Source organism: Mustelus asterias, chromosome 14 (assembly GCF_964213995.1).
Source record: "Mustelus asterias chromosome 14, sMusAst1.hap1.1, whole genome shotgun sequence".
Classification (NCBI taxonomy): domain Eukaryota; kingdom Metazoa; phylum Chordata; class Chondrichthyes; order Carcharhiniformes; family Triakidae; genus Mustelus; species Mustelus asterias.
The window spans coordinates 3,330,153-3,350,784 of NC_135814.1; positions in this window are offsets into that span (position 1 = coordinate 3,330,153).

Genomic DNA, 20,632 nt, shown 5'->3' on the forward strand with positions numbered 1-20,632 from the left:
CTGGCCCCTCGAGCCTGCTCCCGCCATTCAATAAGATCATGGCTGATCTTTTTGTGGACTCAGCTCCACTTACCCACCCGCTCACCATAACCCTTAATTCCTTTACTGTTCAAAAATGTATCTATCCTTGCCTTAAAAACATTCAATGAGGTAGCCTCAACTGTTTTACTGGGCAGGGAATTCCACACATTCACAACCCTTTGTGTGAAGAAGTTCCTCCTCAACTCAGTCCTAAATCTTCCCCTTATTTTGAGGCCATGCCCCCTAGTTCTAGTTTCACCTGCCAGTGGAAACAACTTCCCTGCTTATCTTATCTATTCCCTTCATAATCTTATATGTTTCTATAAGATCTCCCCTCATTCTTCTGAATTCTCATGAGTATAGCCCCAGTCTAACATGGATTGACGATTGGCTGTCAGACAGAAGGCAGAGAGTTGGGATAAAAGGTTCTTTCTCAGAATGGCAACCGGTGACAAGTGGTGTCCCGCAGGGTTCAGTGTTGGGGCCACAGCTGTTCTCTTTATATATTAACGATCTAGATGACGGGACTGGGAGCATTCTGGCCAAGTTTGCCGATGATACAAAGATAGGTGGAGGGGCAGGTAGTATTGAGGAGGTGGGGAGGCTGCAGAAAGATTTAGACAGTTTAGGAGAGTGGTCCAAGAAGTGGCTGATGAAATTCAACGTGGGCAAGTGCGAGGTCGTACACTTTGGAAAAAAGAATAGAGGCATGGACTATTTTCTAAACGGTGACAAAATTCATAATGCTAAAGTGCAAAGGGACTTGGGAGTCCTAGTCCAGGATTCTCTAAAGGTAAACTTGCAGGTTGAGTCCGTAATTAAGAAAGCAAATGTAATGTTGTCATTTATCTCAAGAGGCTTGGAATACAAAAGCAGGGATGTACTTCTGAGGCTTTATAAAGCACTGGTTAGGCCCCATTTGGAGTACTGTGAGCAATTTTGGGCCCCACACCTCAGGAAGGACATACTGGCACTGGAGCGGGTCCAGCGGAGATTCACACGGATGATCCCAGGAATGGTAGGCCTGACATACGATGAACGTCTGAGGATCGTGGGATTATATTCATTGGAGTTTAGGAGGTTGAGGGGAGATCTGATAGAAACTTACAAGATTATGAACGGCTTAGATAGGATGGACGTAGGGAAGTTGTTTCCATTAACAGGGGAGACTAGGACGCGGGGGCACAGCCTTAGAATAAAAGGGAGTCACTTTAGAACAGAGATGAGGAGAAATTTCTTCAGCCAGAGAGTGGTGGGTCTGTGGAATTCATTGCCACAGAGGGCTGTGGAGGCCGAGACGTTGAGCGTCTTCAAGACAGAAATTGATAAATTCTTGATTTCTCGAGGAATTAAGGGCTATGGGGAGAGAGCGGGTAAATGGAGTTGAAATCAACCATGATTGAATGGTGGAGTGGACTCGATGGGCCGAATGGCCTTACTTCCGCTCCTATGTCTTATGGTCTTATGGTCTTATAGTCTACTCAGTCTCTCCTCATAAGCCAACCCTCTCAACTCCGGAATCGACCGAGTGAATCTCCTCTGCACCCCCTCCAGTGCCAGATATCCTTTCTCAAGTAAGGAGACCAAAACTGTACACAGTACTCCAGGTGTGGCCTCACCAGCACCTTATACAGCTGCAACATAACCTCCCTGTTTTTAAACTCCATCCCTCTAGCAATGAAGGACAAAATTCCATTTGCCTTCTTAATTACCTGCTGCACCTGCAAACCAACTCCTGGTGATTCTTGCACAAGGACACCCAGGTCCTTCTGCACAGCAGCATGCTGCAATTTTTACCATTTAAATAATAGTCCATTTTGCTGTTATTCCTACCAAAATGGATGACCTCACATTTACCAACATTGTACTCCATCTGCCAGACCCTTGCCCACTCACTTAGACTATCTATATCCGTTTGCAGACTTTCAGCATCCTCTGCACACTTTGCTCTGCCACTCATCTTAGTGTCATCTGCGAATTTTGACACACTACACTTGGTCCCCAACTCCAAATCATCTCTGTAAATCGTAAACAATTGCGGTCCCAACACTAATCCCTGAGGCATACCACTAGTCACTGATTGTTAATCAGAAAAAGACCCATTTACCCCCACTCTTTGCTTTCTGTTAGTTAACCAATCCTCTATCCATGCTAATACATTACCCGTAACACTGTGCACCTTTATCTTATGCAGCAGTCTTCGGTGCGGCACCTTGTCAAATGCCTTGTGGAAATCCAGATACACCACATCTACAGGTTCTCCATTGTCCACTGAACATGTAATGTTCTCAGAGAATTCCACTAAATTAGTCAAACATGACCTTCTCTTCATGAACCCATGCTGCATCTTACCAATGGGACAATCTATATCCAGATGTCTCGCTATTTCTTCCTTGATGATAGATTCAAGCATTTTCCCTACTACAAAAGTTAAGCTAACCGGCCTATAGTTACCCGCCTTTTGTTTACCTCCTTTTTTAAACAATGGCATCACATTTGCTGTTTTCCAATCTGCAGGAACCACCCCAGAATCCAGCAAATTTTGGTAAATTACCACTGGTGCATTTGCTATTTCTCCCGCCATCTCTTTTAGTACCCTGGGATGCATTCCATCAGGACCAGGAGACTTGTCTACCTTTAGCCCCATTAACTTGCCCAACACTACCTCTTTAGTGATGATGATCATTTCTAGGTCCTCACCTGCCATAGCCTTCCTGTCATCAATTTTTGGCATGTTATTTGTGTCTTCCACTGTGAAGACCGACACAAAATACCTGTTCAGTGCCTCAGCCATTTTCTCATTTCCAGTTATTACATCCCCCTTCTCATCCTCTAAAGGACCAATGTTTACTTTACCCACATTTTTGATTTTATATATTTGTAGAAACTTTTGCTATCTGTTTTTATATTCTGAGCTAGTTTACTCTCATAATCCATTTTACTTTTCTTTATAGCTTTTTTCATGGCTTTCTGTTGACCTTTAAAGATTTCCCAATCCTCTAGGTTCCCACTAATCTTTGCCACTTTATATGCATTTTCTTTCAATTTGATATCCTCCTTTATTTCCTTAGATATCCATGGCCGGTTATCTCTTTTTCTACAGTCCTTTATCACTGGTATATACTTCTGCTGAGCACTGTGAAAGATCACTTTGAAAGTCCTCCACTGTTCCTCAATTGTCCCACCATAACGTTTTTGCTCCCAGTCTACCTTAGCCAAAACCTCCCTCATCCCTTTGTATCTCCTTTGTTTAAGCACAAGACACTGGTATTGGATTTTACCTTCTCACGCTCCATCTGTATTTTAAATTCAACCATGCTGTGATCGCTTCTTCCGGGAGGATCCCTAACTGCAAGATCATTAATTATTCCTGTCTCATTATACAGGACCAGATCTAGGATAGCTTGCTCCCTCGTAGGTTCCATTACATACTGTTCAAGGAAGCTATCGCGGATACATTCTATGAACTCCTCCTCAAGGCTGCCTTGACCGACCTGGTTTGACCAATTGATATGTAGATTAAAATCCCCCATGATAATTGCTGTGCCATTTTTACATGCATCAGTTATTTCTTTGTTTATTTCTCGCCACACCATGATGTCATTATTTGGTGGCCTATGGACTCCGCCTATCAGTGACTTTTTCTCCTTACTATTTCTAATTTCCACCCAAATGATTCAACCTTTTTTTCCATAGAACCTATATCATCTCTCACTACCGCCCTGATGTCATCCTTAAATATCAGAGCTACATCACCTCCCTTACCTTCCTGTCGGTCCCTCCGAACAGTTTGATTCCCCTGGATATTTAACTCCCAGTCGTGACCATCCTGCAACCATGTCTCTGTAATGGCCACCAAATCATACTCGTTGGCAATGATTTGTGCCGTCAACTCATTTACCTTGTTTTGAGTGCTACGAGCATTCAGATAAAGTGCCCTTATGCTAGTTTTTGTACCTTCTTTTTGAATTCTAACATTTCCATTAATAACATCTCCTGAGTTCTCCTTCCTTTCAACTTTATTCCTGATTTTTGATGTAGTTGGAATGTTCTGCCCACATTTTGTCCTTGCTCCCTCCTTCTCAGACTCCTTACATAGGTTCCCATCCCACTGGCATATTAGTTTAAACCCTCCCCAACCGCTCTAGCAAACAGTCCCCCTAGGACATCAGTCCCAGTCCTGCCCAGGTGTAGCCCATCCAATTTATACAGGTCCCACCTCCCCCAGAACCGGTCCCAATGCCCCAGGAATCTGAAACCCTCCCCCTGACACCATTTCTTCAGCCACGTAGTTATCCGATATATCCTGTCATTTCTACTCTGACTAGCACGTGGCACCGATAGAAATCCTGAGATCATTACCTTTGAGGACCAATTTCTTAACTTTCTTCCTAAGTCCCTGAATTCTGCTGTTAGGACCTCATCCCTTTTTTTTACCTATGTCGTTTGTACCAGCGTGTACTATAACCACTGGCTGTTCACCCTCCCCCTTCAGAATGTCCTGTACCCGCTCCGAGACATCCTTGATCCTAGCATCAGGGAGGCAACATACCATCCTGGAGTCTCGTTTGCGGTTACAGAAACTCCTGTCTATTCCCCTTACAATTGAATCCCCTATAACTATTGCACTGGCACACTTTTTACCCCTCCCCTTTGCAGCAGAATCAACCGTGGTGCAATGAGTTTGGCTGCTGCTGCTTTCCCTAGAGAGATGTGGCGATGCCGGCGTTGGATTAGGGTAAGCACAGTAAGAGGTCTCACAACACCAGGTTAAAGTCCAACAGGTTTAACAAAAAATTAGTTCTCTCAGAATTAAAGATAGCAACTGATCTAGCATCAACTGCCATTTGTAGAAGACAGTACCAAACTTCTATCACCCTTTGTGTGTAGAAGTGCTTCCTAATATCTCTCCAGAATGGTCTGGCCCTAATCTTTAGACTACGTTCCCTAGATTAAAGTTTATTTATTAGTGTCACAAGTAGGCTTACATTAACACTGCAATGAAGTTACCTTAGTCGCCACACTCCAGCATCTGTTCGGGTACACTGAGGGAGAATTTAGCGTGGCCAATGCACCTAACCAGCATGTCTTTCGAACTGTGGGAGGAAACTGGAGCACCCGGAGGAAACTCACGCAGACAATGGATGAACATACAGGAGATTTTCACAATAACTTCATTGCAGGGTTAATGTAAGCCTACTTGTGATACTAATAAAAAAACTTTGGACTTTAAACCAAGCTGGGAATCAAACCAGGGTCCCTAGTGCTGTGAGGCAGCAGGGCAAACCACTGTGCCACCATGCTCGAATTTCAGATTCAGATTGAGCGAGAGAAGGCAGAGCGCCATTCTAGAGTTTTAGCTTTGGGCAGAGGTATTATACAGGCCTGAGGAAAGGGTTGGCACAAGTAATTGAGGACAGGATAGTTGAAGAACAATGGTGGATACCTCTCAATTAAATATATCCCTGAGAGGAAGAGGAATTGTAAAAGGAAGAAAACCGTTCCATGACGAGACAAGGAAGCCAAAGAGGATAAAGGCAAAACTAGGACGTAGCAAACTGCAGAATCTAGTGGCAAGCTGGAGGATCGGGACAACTTTAAGGTTCAGCAAAAGGCTACTAAAAATAGAATCAAATGAGCTTAGATGAACTACGAAAGGAAACTAGCAGAAAACAGAAACACAGATACCAAAAGCTTCTACAAGTATATAAAGAGGAAGAGAATAGCTAAAGTAAATGATGGCCCTTTAGAGGACGATGCTGGTGAGGTATTAATGGGGTACACAGAGATGGCAGAGACACTAAATCAACATTGCGCCTCTGTCTTCACAGTAGAGAACAATGAAGATTTTCTAAAAACTGTTGTTAAAAAAAAGTTAAAGTTACAACCTGGTGCAATAACCATCACTAGAGAAAAGGTACTAAATAAACTAATCGGATTTAAGGCAGATGTCTCCGGGACCTGATGGCCTGCACCTTAGGGTATTAAAGGAAGTGGCAGCAGAGATAGTGGATGCATTGGTTGTGATATTTCAAAATTCCTTGGATTCTGGAAAGGTCCCGGTGGATTGGAAACACACTAATGTGACCCCCCCCTATTCAAAAAGGGAGAGAGGCAAAAAGTAGGAAACTGTAGGCTGGTTGCTTGACGTCTGTGGTGGGGAAGTTACTGGGGAAGACAAAGCTCAACCCACCATTGTCAGCATGGTTTTATGGAGGGAAAGTCATGCTTGGCAAAGTTGCTTGAATTCTTTGAGGACATAACCAGCAAGGTGGATAGTGGGGAATCTATGGATGTGTAATATCTAGACTTCTGAAGGGCGTTTGACAAGGTGCCGCATAAAAGACTGATCCAGAAGGTGAGATCGCAGGGGATTGGGGCTTGGGTAATTTATTGGATTGAGGATTGGCTGACTGACAGAAAGCTGAGGGTTGGGATAAATGGGTCCTTCTCTGCCTGGTGAAATGTAACTAGTGGGATGCAGCAGTGGTCAGTCCTTGGACCTTTACAATCTATATAAATGATCTGCAAACAGGGACAGAGTGTAACATAGCAAAATTTGCAAATGATACTAAAATAGGTGGGAAAGCCGGCAATGAAGAGAATATAAAGGTTCTACAGACAGAAATAGATAGGCTAGGAGAATGTGCTAAAATATGGCAGATGGAGTATAATGTGGATAAGTGTGAGGTGATTCATTTTGGCAGAAAAAATAGAAAGGCAAATTATTACCTAAATAGAAAGCAGATTCAAAATGTGTCGGGGCAGAGGGATCTGAGTGTCTGCGTTCGGGGCAGAGGGATCTGAGTGTCTGCGTTCGGGGCAGAGGGATCTGAGTGTCTGCGTTCGGGGCAGAGGGATCTGAGTGTCTGCGTTCGGGGCAGAGGGATCTGAGTGTCTGCGTTCGGGGCAGAGGGATCTGAGTGTCTGCGTTCGGAGCAGAGGGATCTGAGTGTCTGCGTTCGGGGCAGAGGGATCTGAGTGTCTGCGTTCGGGGCAGAGGGATCTGAGTGTCTGCGTTCGGGGCAGAGGGATCTGAGTGTCTGCGTTCGGGGCAGAGGGATCTGAGTGTCTGCGTTCGGGGCAGAGGGATCTGAGTGTCTGCGTTCGGGGCAGAGGGATCTGAGTGTCTGCGTTCGGGGCAGAGGGATCTGAGTGTCTGCGTTCGGGGCAGAGGGATCTGAGTGTCTGCGTTCGGGGCAGAGGGATCTGAGTGTCTGCGTTCGGGGCAGAGGGATCTGAGTGTCTGCGTTCGGGGCAGAGGGATCTGAGTGTCTATGTTCGGGGCAGAGGGATCTGAGTGTCTATGTTCAGGGCAGAGGGATCTGAGTGTCTGCGTTCAGGGCAGAGGGATCTGAGTGTCTATGTTCAGGGCAGAGGGATCTGAGTGTCTATGTTTATGAATCGCAGAAAGTCGGTATGCAGGTGCAGCAAGCAATAAAAAGGGCAAATGGGATGTTGGCATTAATTGCAAATGGACTGGAGTATAAAAGTAAAGAAGTGTTTTTGCAATTGTATAGGGTGTTGGTGATCACTCCTGGAGTATTGTGTCCAGTTTTGGTCTCCTTATTTGAGGAAGGATGTGGTGGCATTGGAGGCAGTTCAGAGGAGGTTCCCCAGATTGATTCCGGAGATGAAGGGGTTGATGAATGAGGAGAGATTGAACAGTTTGGGCTTAGATTCACTGGAGTTTAGAAGGATAAGAGGGGATCTGATCGAGGTATATAAAATTTTAAAAGGGATTGAAATTTGATAGAATTTTTTGAGGAGGTAACTAAGTGTGTTGATGAAGGTCGGGCAGTTGATGTCATATACATGGATTTTAGTAAGGCGTTTGATAAGGTCCCCCATGGTCGGCTTATGATGAAAGTGAGGCAGTGTGGGATAGAGGGAAAGTTGGCCAATTGGATAGGTAACTGGCTGTCTGATCGAAGACAGAGGGTGGTGGTCCATGGAAAATTTTCGGATTGGAGGCAGGTTGCTAGCGGAGTGCCGCAGGGATCAGTGCTTGGTCCTCTGCTCTTTGTGATTTTTATTAATGACTTAGAGGAGGGGGCTGAAGGGTGGATCAGTAAATTTGCTGATGACACCAAGATTGGTGGAGTAGTGGATGAGGTGGAGGGCCGTTGTAGGCTGCAAAGAGACATAGATAGGATGCAAAGCTGGGCTGAAAAATGGCAAATGGAGTTTAACCCTGATAAATGTGAGGTGATTCATTTTGGTAGGACTAATTTAAATGTGGATTACAGGGTCAAAGGTAGGGTTCTGTAGACTGTGGAGGAACAGAGAGATCTTGGGGTTCATATCCATAGATCTCTAAAGGTTGCCACTCAAGTGGCTAGAGCTGTGAAGAAGGCCTATAGTGTGTTAGCTTTTATTAACAGGGGGTTGGAGTTTAAGAGCCGTGGGGTTATGCTGCAACTGTACAGGACCTTGGTGAGACCACATTTGGAGTATTGTGTGCAGTTCTGGTCACCTCACTATAGGAAGGATGTGGAAGCGCTGGAAAGAGTGCAGAGGAGATTTACCAGGATGCTGCCTGGTTTGGAGGGTAGGTCTTATGAGGAAAGGTTGCGGGAGCTAGGGCTGTTCTCTCTGGAGCGGAGGAGGCTGAGGGGAGACTTAATAGAGGCTTATAAAATGATGAAGGGGATAGATAGAGTGAACGTTCAAAGACTATTTCCTCGGGTGGATGGAGCTATTACAAGGGGGCATAACTATAGGGTTCGTGGTGGGAGATACAGGAAGGATATCAGAGGTAGGTTCTTTACGCAGAGAGTGGTTGGGGTGTGGAATGGACTGCCTGCAGTGATAGTGGAGTCAGACACTTTAGGAACATTTAAGCGGCTATTGGATAGGCACATGGAGCACCCCAGGATGATAGGGAGTGGGAAGGCTTGATCTTGGTTTCAGATAAAGCTCGGCACAACATCGTGGGCCGAAGGGCTTGTTCTGTGCTGTACTGTTCTATGTTCTATGATAAAGTTAATGTCGATCAAATGTTTCCTCTTATGAGGCAATCTGAAGCAAGAGGTCACAGGTATAGGCTGAGAGGCAGTAGATTCAAAACTGAGATGAAGGGGAACTATTTCTCGCAGAGGGTGGTGGATTTGTGGAACTCGCAGCCCCATAGCACAGTGGAGTCTGAATCGTTGAATGGTTTCAAGAGGGAGATAGACATATTTCTAATTTTAAAAAGTGAAAGAGGGATATGGGGAGCAGGTTGGGGTTCTGAGACCAGGGAGAGATCAGTGATGAATGGATTGAATGGCGGAGCAGATTTGAAAGGCTGAATTTGCCTATTTCTGTTCCTAATTCCTATGTTCCTCTCTTCCTGTGCCGCCCAGAATCTCCAACCAGTTCTAGAATCTCCAACCAGTAGAAATAGCTTACCTTTACCTACTGTTTTTTCCTGTTAGTATCTTGAACACTTTGATCAGATCACCTCTCAACTTTCTAAATTCTAGGTTAATTTGTATAATCTCTCCTCATGGACCCCTGGAATCCAAGTACCATTCTTGTAAACGGACGCTGCACTCCCTCCAAGGCCAATATATCCTTCCTAAGATGTGGTGCCCTGCTCTGTTTACAGTGCTCTAAATGGAATTGAGGTGATATTGTCACTGGACTAGTAATCCAGAGACTCAGGGCAATGTGCTGGGGACCTGGGTTTGAATCCCACCACGGTAGGTAGTGAAATTTGAATTCAATAAAAATCTGGAATTTAAAATCTGGTAATGACCATGAAACCATTGTTGACTGTCATAAAAACCATCTGGTTCACTAATGTCCTTTAGGAAAGGAAATCTGCTGTCCTTACCTGGTCTGGCCTACATGTGACTCCAGAGCTACAGCAATGTGGTTGACTCTTAAATGTCCTCAAGGATGGGCAATAAATGCTGGTCCAGCCAACGATGCCCAAATCCCATAAACAAATAAAAAAGAAACTAACCAGAGTTTTGTATAGTTGCAGCATAACATCTGTGTCCTTCTATTCCAGTCCTCTAGATATAAAGGCCAGCATTCCATTATCCTTCTTGATTATTTTCTCTATACGTGGCATTTTAAAGATCTCAGCACCTGAACCCCCAAGTCTCTTTGGACATCCACTGTGTTTAACATCATACCATCTGGAAAGTATCCTGATCTATCCTTTTTCAGAGAAATCCATCTCTCACGGTTTAGCCTATTCACCTTATCTATCAATATCCCTTTGTAATTTATTTTAATGATCTGGGCAGAATGCTGCCTAACTTTATGTCATCAGTCAATAATGTGAAATGATGACTATATAAATAATGATGAACTCTTGTATGCCCAAAATTATACTCAATGCTTCTTTTTGTAGCTGAACATGGTTAGATTCAACACTAGTACGCGAAGTGAAAGCTAACTTGAGTACCGACCCATTCTCCCTACTTTTTGTCGCTTGCCACTCAACCAATTTCCCAGTCATGTAGTAATATTGACATTGATATTGATCAGTACACAACACTGGAGTTATGGTTGTTTTAAAATCACCACAAATACAAAATGAATCATCTGGTTTCATGGCAGGTACGATGGGGTTCGCCCGTCACTCATTGTAACCGGCTCTAACACACCAATGTTAATAAGTGGTACTAATTCTTCTTCGACCTTTGGACAAATTGCACATGGCACTCTTGCCTCGAGACTTTTTGGTTGACTATTAGGCTTAATCAGGAGTTTCACTTGAACTCCCTTCATTTAGCAACCAGACTCTTCAAAGGTGCTGTAGTTCTGTTTTGACATTGACCAATCTTTTGACAGTATTCCAATAAGCCTCAAGTTTTCCAACTATGATCTCCCAAATAGAGCTGGAAAATTCCCACGGACCCCATGGAGAGGCAACTCCACTGTTTGTACGCTCAACTCTACAATGACCATGATGTAACCTTTTAATGGCACAACCTCTTCCATGGACATTCCACGGGCGGCACGGTAGCACAGTGGTTAGCACCGCTGCTTCACAGCTCCAGGGACCTGGGTTCGATTCCCGGCTCGGGTCACTGTCTGTGTGGAGTTTGCACATTCTCCTCGTGTCTGCGTGGGTTTCCTCCGGGTGCTCTGGTTTCCTCCCACAGTCCAAAGATGTGCGGGTTACGTTGATTGGCCATGCTAAAATTGCCCCTTAGTGTCCTGAGATGCGTGGATTAGTGGGTAAAATATGTAAGGATATGGGGGTAGGGCCTGTGTGGGATTGTGGTCGGGGCAGACTCGATGGGCCGAATGGCCTCTTTCTGCACTGTAGGGTTCTATGGTTCTATGGATGTCTTTAAAATCGCATCAGCTGGCTTTACAGGAAGATGCTTCAGCTTTTGTTGCTCTGCAGCCTCAGGAATTAAAGATACAGCAGCACCAGGATCAGCCTAGGGAGTGGTGTAATCAGACAAAGTCAGCATGGATTTACAAAAAGGAAATCATGCTTGACGAATCTATTGGAATATTTTGAGGATATAAGTGGTAGAGTTGACCAAGGAGAATCAGTGGATGTGGTTTATTTAGACTTTCAGAAGGCTTTCGACAAGGTCTCACATAACAGACTACTAAGTAAAGTTAAAGCACATGGGATTGCAGGTAATGTCTTGAGATGGATAGAAAGCTGGTTAGCAGATAGGAAGAGTTTTAACAACACCAGGTTAAAGTCCAACAGGTTTATTTGGTAGCAAATACCATAAGCTTTCGGAGCGCTGCTCCTTCGTCAGATGGAGTGGAAATGTGCTCTCAAACAGGGCACAGAGACACAAAATCAAGTTACAGAATACTGATTAGAATGCGAATCCCTACAGCCAACCAGATCTTAAAGATACAGACAATGTGGGTGGAGGGAGCATTAAGCACAGGTTAAAGAGATGTGTATTGTCCCCAGACAGGACAGCCCGCAAGTCCAGGAGGCAAGCTGTGGGGGTTACTGATAGAGTCATAGAGGTTTACAGCATGGAAACAGGCCCTTCGGCCCAACTTGTCCATGCCGCCCTTTTTTTAAAAAAAACCCTAAGCTCATCCCAATTGCCCGCATTTGGCCCATATCCCTCTATACCCATCGTACCCATGTAACTATCTAAATGCTTTTTAAAGATAAAATTGTACCCGCCTCTACTACTACATCTGGCAGCTTGTTCCAGACACACCACCCTCTGTGTGAAGAAACTGTCCCTCTGGACACTTTTGTATCTCTCCCCTCTCACCTTAAACCTATGCCCTCTAGTTTTAGACTCCCCTACCTTTGGGAACAGATATTGACTATCTAGCTGATCTTATTTTATGACCTCTATAAGATCACCATTTGCACACGAGCTTTTGGTGATTTATGCACGAGGCAGTGACTGGGTGTGTAGACGAGGTTAGTGCAGTCGATGTCGTCTATACATGGACTTCAGCAAGGCTTTTGACAAACTCCTGCATGATCAAGAAGGTAAGAGCCATGGGATCCGGTGCAAATAGGCAATCTGGATCCAAAATTGGTTTAGTGTCAGGAGGCAGAGGGTGATGGTGGAAGGTTGTTTTTGTGACTGGAAGCCTGTGTCCAGTGGTGTTCCACAGGGATCGGTGCTGGGTCCCTTGCAGCTTATAGTGTACGTTAATGATACAGATGTGGGTGGTATGATCAGTAAATCCACAGATGGCACGAATATTGGTGATGTGGTGAATACGGAGGAGGACAGCCTTAGATAACAGGGTGATATAGATGGGCTGGTTAGACGGGCAGAACAGTGGCAAATGGAATTTAACCGGAAAAGGGTGAGGCGATGCATTTTGGGAGGAGTGACAAGACAAAGGAAACACACAATGAATGGCAGGATGCTGGGAAGTACAGAGGACCAGAGGGACCTTGGGGTCCATGTCCATAAATCCCTAAAAGCAGCAGGGCAGGTAGATAAGGTGGTTAAGCAGGCATATGGGATACTTACCTTTATTAACCGAGGCATTGAATAGAAGAGCAAGGAGGTTATGATGGTATTGTATAAAACGCTGGTTAGGCCACAGCTAGAGTACTGTGTGTAGCTCTGGTCACCACACTGTAGGAAGGATGTGATTGCACTAATGTGACATAAATCCAACATCCCTGTTTAGGCCGTCCTCATGTGTGGGGAACTTGGCTATCAGTTTCTGCTCAGCGACTCTGCGCTGTCGTGTGTCGTGAAGGCCGCCTTGGAGAACGCTTACCTGACGATCCAAGGCTGAATCCCTGTGACTGCTGAAGTGCTCCCCCACAGGAAGAGAACAGTCTTGCCTGGTGATTGTCGAGTGGTATTCATTCATCCGTTGTCGTAGCGTCTGCATGGTTTCCCCAATGTACCATGCCTCGGGACATCCTTTCCTGCAGCGTATCAGGTAGACAACGTTGGCCGAGTTGCAAGAGTATGTACCGTGTACCTGGTAGATGGTGTTCTCACGTGAGATGATGGCATCCGTGTCGATGATCCGGCACGTCTTGCAGAGGTTGCTGTGGCAGGGTTGTGTGGTGTCATGGTCACTGTTCTCCTGAAGGCTGGGTAGTTTGCTGCGGACAATGGTCTGTTTGAGGTTGCGCGGTTGTTTGAAGGCAAGAAGTGGGGGTGTGGGGATGGCCTTGGCGAGATGTTCGTCTTCATCAGTGACATGTTGAAAGCTCCGGAGGAGATGCCGTAGCTTCTCCGCTCTGGGGAAGTACTGGACGACGAAGGGTACTCTGTCCACTGTGTCCCGTGTTTGTCTTCTGAGGAGTTCGGTGCGGTTTGTCGCTGTGGCGAAATTTGTCTGCTTCAGCGTGATTTGGACAGGCTGAGTGAGTGGGCATCTGCATGACAGATGCAGTATAATGTGGATAAATGTGAGGTTATCCACTTTGGTAGCAATAATAGGAAGAGAGATTATTAATTAAATGGGTGTAAATTGAGAGAGGTGGATACTCAACGAGTCCTTGGAATCCTCATGCATGAATCACTGAAAGTAAGCGCGCAGGTACAGCAGGCAGTGAAGAAGGCAAATGGTATGTTGGCCTTCATAGCGAGAGGATTTGAGTATAGGGATAGGGATGTTTTGCTGCAATTGTATAGGGCGTTGGTGAGGCCAAGGCTGGAGTATTGTATGCGGTTTGGTATCCTTATCTGAGAAAGAATGTCCTTGCTATGAAGGGAGTACAGCGAAAGTTTACCAGGCTAATTCCTAGGATGGCAGGTCTGTCAAATGAGGAGAGACTAAGTCGGTTAGGATTATATTCACTGGAGTTTAGAAGAGTGAGCGGGGCCTCATATAAACTTATAAAATTCTAACAGGGTTAGAATCATTAATATATAATGATTATATAAATCATTAATATATAATGTGAATTAGACTGTTGAGAGACGGGATCTACAGGCATTTAGAGATGCAAGGACTGATTAGGGACAGTCAGCATGGCTTTGTGAGTGGAAAATCATGTCTCACAAATTTAATTGAGTTTTTTGAAGGGGTAACCAAGAAGGTAGATGAGGGCAGTGCAGTTGATGTTGTCTACATGGACTTTAGCAAGGCCTTTGACAAGGTACCGCATGGTAGTTGTTGCATAAAGTTAAATCTCACGGGAGCCAGGGTGAGGTATCTAAATGTATACAAAATTGGCTTCTTGACAGAAGCCAGAGGGTGGTTGTAGAGAATTGTTTTTCAAACTGGAGGCCTGTGACCAGCGGTGTGCCTCAGGGATCAGTGCTGGGCCCACTGTTATTTGTCATTTATATTAATAATTTGGATGAGAATATAGGAGGCATGGTTAGTAAGTTTGCAGATGACACCAAGATTGGTGGCATAGTGGACAGTGAAGAAAGTTATCTCCAATTACAATCGGATCTTGATCAATTGGGCCAGTGGGCTGACGAATGGCAGATGGAGTTTGATTTAGACAAATGCGAGGTGATGCATTTTGGTAGATTGAACCAGGGCAGGACTTACTCACTTAATGGTAGGGCGTTGGGGAGAGTTACAGAACAAAGAGATCCAGGGGTACATGTTCATAGCTCGTTGAAAGTGGAGTCACAGGTGGACAGAGTGGTGAAGAAGGCATTCAACATGCTTGGTTTCATCGGTCAGAACATTGAATACAGGAGTTGGGACATCTTGTTGAAGTTGGACAAGACATTGGTAAGGCCACACTTGGAATACTGTGTGCAATTCTGGTCACCCTATTATAGAAAGGATATTATTAAACTAGAAAGAGTGCAGAAAAGATTTACTGGGATGCTACCGGGACTTGATGGATTGAGTTATAAGGAGAGGCTGAATAGACTGGGACTTTTCTCTTCGGAGTGAAGGAGGCTGAGGGGTGACCTTATTGAGGTCTATAAAATAATGAGGGGCATAGATCAGCTAGATAGTCAATATCTTTTCCCAAATGTAGGGAAGTCTAAAACTAGAGGGCATAGGTTTAAGGTGAGAGGGGAAAGATACAAAAGTGTCCAGAGGGGCAATTTTTTCACACAGAGGGTGGTGAGTGTCTGGAACAAGCTGCCAGAGGTAGTAGTAGAGGTGGGTACAATTTTATTTTTTAAAAAGCATTTAGATAGTTACATGGGTACAATGGGTATAGAGGGATATGGGCCAAATGCGGGCAATTGGGATTAGCTTAGGGGTTTTAAATAAAAAGGGCGGCGTGGACAAGTTGGGCCAAAGGATCTGTTTCTATGCTGTAAACCTCTATGACTCTATGACTCTAGACAGGGTAGATTCAGAAAGAATGTTCTCAATGGTGGGGGAGTCCAGAAGTAGGGGTCATAGTTTGAGGATAAGGGGTAAACCTTTCAGAACTGAGTTGAGGAGAACTTTCTTCACGCAGAGAGCGGTGAATGTGGAACTCACTACCACAGAATGTAGTTGAGGCGAAAATGGTGTGTGATTTCAAGAAGAAATTAGATATAGCTCTTGGGGCTAAAAGGATCAAGGGATGTGGGGGAAGGGGGGATCAGGATATTGAATTCGATGATCAGCCATGATCAAAATGAATAGCGGAGCAGGATCAAAAGGCCGAATGGCCTACTCTTGCTTCTAGCTTCAATGTTACAACTCCATGTTACAACCTCCATTCTAAAAGATTGTCCACTTCACGTCAGAATCACCCAGAATCTATGTGATTCACCCTATATGGATAAAACATTCAGTTGGAGCTCTTCATCATAGTTCTGGACATCCTCTTCAATTTTCTTCCATGTTGTCAATTCATTTCGTAGAATGCAGCTTGTTCTTCTTCCTGATGGTACCCAGATTCTTCTTCTGAATATTTTTCTCAAGGGAAGCTGGTTTAGCCCAACAACCTTTGCAATGTGGCCCATTTTGCCACAATTCTTGCACTGACTATCCTTGCTCTAGCATTCTTTCGCAGAATAGTCTATTTTGGCAGATCCGTGGTATGCTTGTTGCTGTCCTGACTTATGGGCGGTTCCCAACTTGTAGGATCTTCATTCCTGCAACAAATTGTGAATCCTCTTCAGCAGCCAATTTCATCGACACTGTGATTTCTACTGCTATCTTTAAAGACAAAGCATGTTCAGTAAGCAATCTTCTTTGGAAGCCTCATTTTGGAGGCCACAAAGTAGATGATCTCAAAGAGAATCTTCTAACAGCTCACCAAGCTCACTTTATTGTGCCAGCCTTTTTAATGTTGGCACATTGGAATATGAACCGTTCCGCGATGATCTGTGGCTTTGGAGAGCAATGTTCTTCAAGGATCGGCCGGGGTATTGAGTTTAAAAATTGGCAAGTCATGTAGCAGCTTTATAGAACCTTAGTTAGGCCGCACTTGGAATATAGTGTTCAATTCTGGTCGCCACACTACCAGAAGAATGTGGAGGCTTTGGAGAGGGTACAGAAAAGATTTACCAGGATGTTGCCTGGTATGGAGGGCATTAGCTATGAGGAGAGGTTGGAGAAACGTGGTTTGTTCTCACTGGAGCGACGGAGGTTGAGGGGAGACCTGATAGAAGTCCACAAGATTATGAGAGGCATGGACAGAGCGGATAGTCAGAAGCTTTTTCCCAGGGTGGAAGAGTCAATTGCTAGGGGGCATAGGTTTAAGGTGCGAGGGGCAAGGTTTATAGAACATAGAATATAGAACATAGAACAGTACAGCACAGAACAGACCCTTCGGCCCACGATGTTGTGCCGAGCTTTGTCTGAAACCCAGATCAAGCTATTTCCTCCCTATCATCCCGAAGTACTCCATGTGCCTATCCAACAGCTTCTTAAATGTTCCTAAAGTTTCTGACTCCACTATCCCTGCAGGCAGTCCATTCCACACCCCAACCAGTCTCTGCGTAAAGAACCTACCTCGGACATCCTTCCTATATCTCCCACCATGAACCCTATAGTTATGCCCCCCAGTTACCGCTCCATTCACCCGAGGAAATAGTCTTTGAACATTCACTCTATCTATCCCCCTCATCATCTTATAAACCTCTATCAAGTCTCCTCTCAACCTCCTCCGCTCCAAAGAGAAAAGCCCAAGTTCCCTCAACCTTTCCTCATAAGACCTACCCTCCAAACCAGGCAGCATCCTGGTAAATCTCCTCTGCACTCTTTCCAGTGTCTCCACATCCTTCTTATAGTGAGGTGACCAGAACTGCACACAATATTCCAAATGTGGTCTCACCAAGGTCCTGTACAGTTGCAGCATAACCCCATGGCTCTTAAACTCAAACCCCCTGTTAATGAACGCCAACACACAATAGGCCTTCTTCACAGCTCTATCCACTTGAGTGGCAACCTTCAGAGATCTATGGATATGAACCCCAAGATCTCTCTGTTCCTCCACATTCTTCAGAAACCTACCTTTGACCCTGTAATCCACATTTAAATTTGTCCTACCAAAATGAATCACCTCGCATTTGTCAGGGTTAAACTCCATTTGCCATTTTTCAGCCCAGCTCTGCATCCTATCTATATCTCTTTGTAGCCTACAACAGCCCTCCACCTCATCCACTACTCCACCAATCTTGGTGTCATCAGCAAATTTACTGATCCACTCTTCAGCACCCTCCTCCAAGTCATTTATAAAAATTACAAATAGCAGAGGACCAAGCACTGATCCATGTGGCACTCCGCTGGTAACCGGTTTCCAGTCCGAAAATTTTCCATCCACCACCACCCTCTGTCTTCTGTTAGATAGCCAGTTACCTATCCAATTGGCCAAACTTCTCTCTATCCCACACATCCTTACTTTCTTCATAAGCCAACCGTGGGGGACTTTATCAAACGCCTTACTAAAATCCATGTATATGACATCAACTGCACTACCTTCATCTACACACTTAGTTACCTCCTCAAAAAATTCTATCAAATTTGTGAGGCAAGACTTGCCCTTCACAAATCCGTGCTGACTATCCCGGATTAAGCTGCATCTTTCTAAATGGTCGTAAATCCTATCCCTAAGGACCTTTTCCATCAACTTACCGACCACCGAAGTAAGACTAACCGGCCTATAATTACCAGGGTCATTTCTATTCCCTTTCTTAAACAGAGGAACCACATTTGCCACTCTCCAGTCCTCTGGCACCACCCCCGTGGACAGTGAGGACGCAAAGATCAATGCCAAAGGCTCTGCTATCTCATCCCTTGCCTCCCAAAGAATCCTAGGATATATTTCATCAGGCCCAGGGGACTTATCAACTTTCAGTTTATTCAAAATTGCTAGTACATCTTCCCTCCGAACATCTACTTCCTCCAGCCTATCAGCCTGTGACACCTTCTCTTCCTCAAAAACATGGCCCCTCTCCTTGGTGAACACCGAAGAAAAGTATTCATCACCTCTCCTATCTCTTCTGACTCCATGCACAAATTCCCACTGCCGTCCTTAAAGGAGATGTACGAGGCAGATTTTTTAACAGAGAGTAGTGGGTGCCTGGGACTTGTTGCCAGGGGAGGTAGTGGAAGCGGATACGGTAGTGACTTTTAAGGGGCGTCTTGACAAATAAATGAATAGGATGGGAATAGAGGGATATGGTCCCCGGAAGGGTCGGGGTTTTAGTTCAGTCGGGAGCATGGTCGGTGCAGGCTTGGTGGGCCGAAAGGCCTGTTCCTGTGCTGTAATTTTCTTTGTTCTTTGATCATTGTCAAGACATCAAAATTTTGGTTCCTGTCTTTGCTGGATGAATCAAGTTCCGAAGCAAATGAAAGGCTTTACTTCCAATTTTATTGAGAAAAACTGGTACAAGCAACATGTTTGCAATATTACTTGCTTGTACATAGTCATGAAAACACTCTGCGTCGGAACCCCATGACTCATTCTCTTCATCAAAAGTACCCTTGGATGCTAATTGACCCATTTCTCCTGCAGGCACAAGTGGCTCAAGACTGCTCAGTATATTATTCTCACTGTTTTTCCAGTCTTCCACTTTTTACCCTGGAGACCATTGATTTGATTTTTTTTAAACAGGAAAGCATCCACTCTTTTCAGATATGTCAGATACTACCTGGAATCTCACCCTTCTCTGATCAGGAAAAAAAATCCTCTTTTAAAATCACATTGAGAGCTTTTTCCTTACTCGGCCTCCTGCACTGGCACTTCAATCTTTAATCCTGTTGTTGCTTCTCCCTAACCTTCTAGTGTTAAATGTGAGGACCCACAATTATTTTTCATACCTCGGATCTTGTCTCAATGTTCTCGATGAAAGAAAATCCTGACTCACCTGCCAATTTTCTTTCTGTTTCATTCTAACTGTGTTAGGATTTGCAGGTTTTACACAGAAAGAAAAGTTGTGAAGGGCGATTCTATTCCTTACACTAAGTCCATCTCTCGGGACAGTAGAGCCACTGTTTGTTTTTTGTCTTTTATTCCCATATCTTCCTCTTTTGCTTTCACTTTTTCTGCCTTTTGTTTCTAACCCAGTTTTATCTCCTCTAACTCCCTGCTCAGGTACTTGTCACCCTGCCGTACCAGATTAATGCCTCCCCAACAGCACGAGCAAACAGCCCTGCAAGGATATTCGTTCTGGTCTTGTTGAGGAGTAACTGATCCAGTTTGTACAGGTTCCACTTTCCCAATGCCTCAGGAATCTCAAACCCATCCTCCTACACCACCCCTCTAGCCATACAGTCATCCTACCTCTCCTCCTATTTCTGCTCTCACTCATGCGTGGCATTGGGAGTAATCCTGAGATGACTGCTTCTTAATTTATCACTGAACCCCCTGTATTCAGCTTTCAAGATTTCATTCTTTTTTGTTACCTATGTTGCGTATTTGGTGTCTGTCTCTTTAAGACTGTACAGCAGAAGTGAGTCTGTATGATCGTGGCCTTGATGCTGGTGGGCTTGGCTCCTTTAAGGATGCTGATATTAGTACGCCTGTCCTCCCAGCTGACGTGGAGAATTGTCTCAGACAGCGTTGATGGTACCTCTCCAGAGCCTTGAGGTGGCGTCTGTATGTAGTCCGGGTTTCTGAGCCGTAAAGAAGAGTTGAGAGGATAGCTGCCTTGTACACAAAGGTTTTGGTGTCAGTACGAATGTCATGGTCATTGAAGACACTCGTCCTTAGATATCCGAAGGCAGCGCTCACGAATTGAATACAATGTTGGATCTCCACATTGATGTCAGACTTCTATGAGAATTGGCTCTCTATGTAGGGGAAATGGAGTAGAGTGGACAT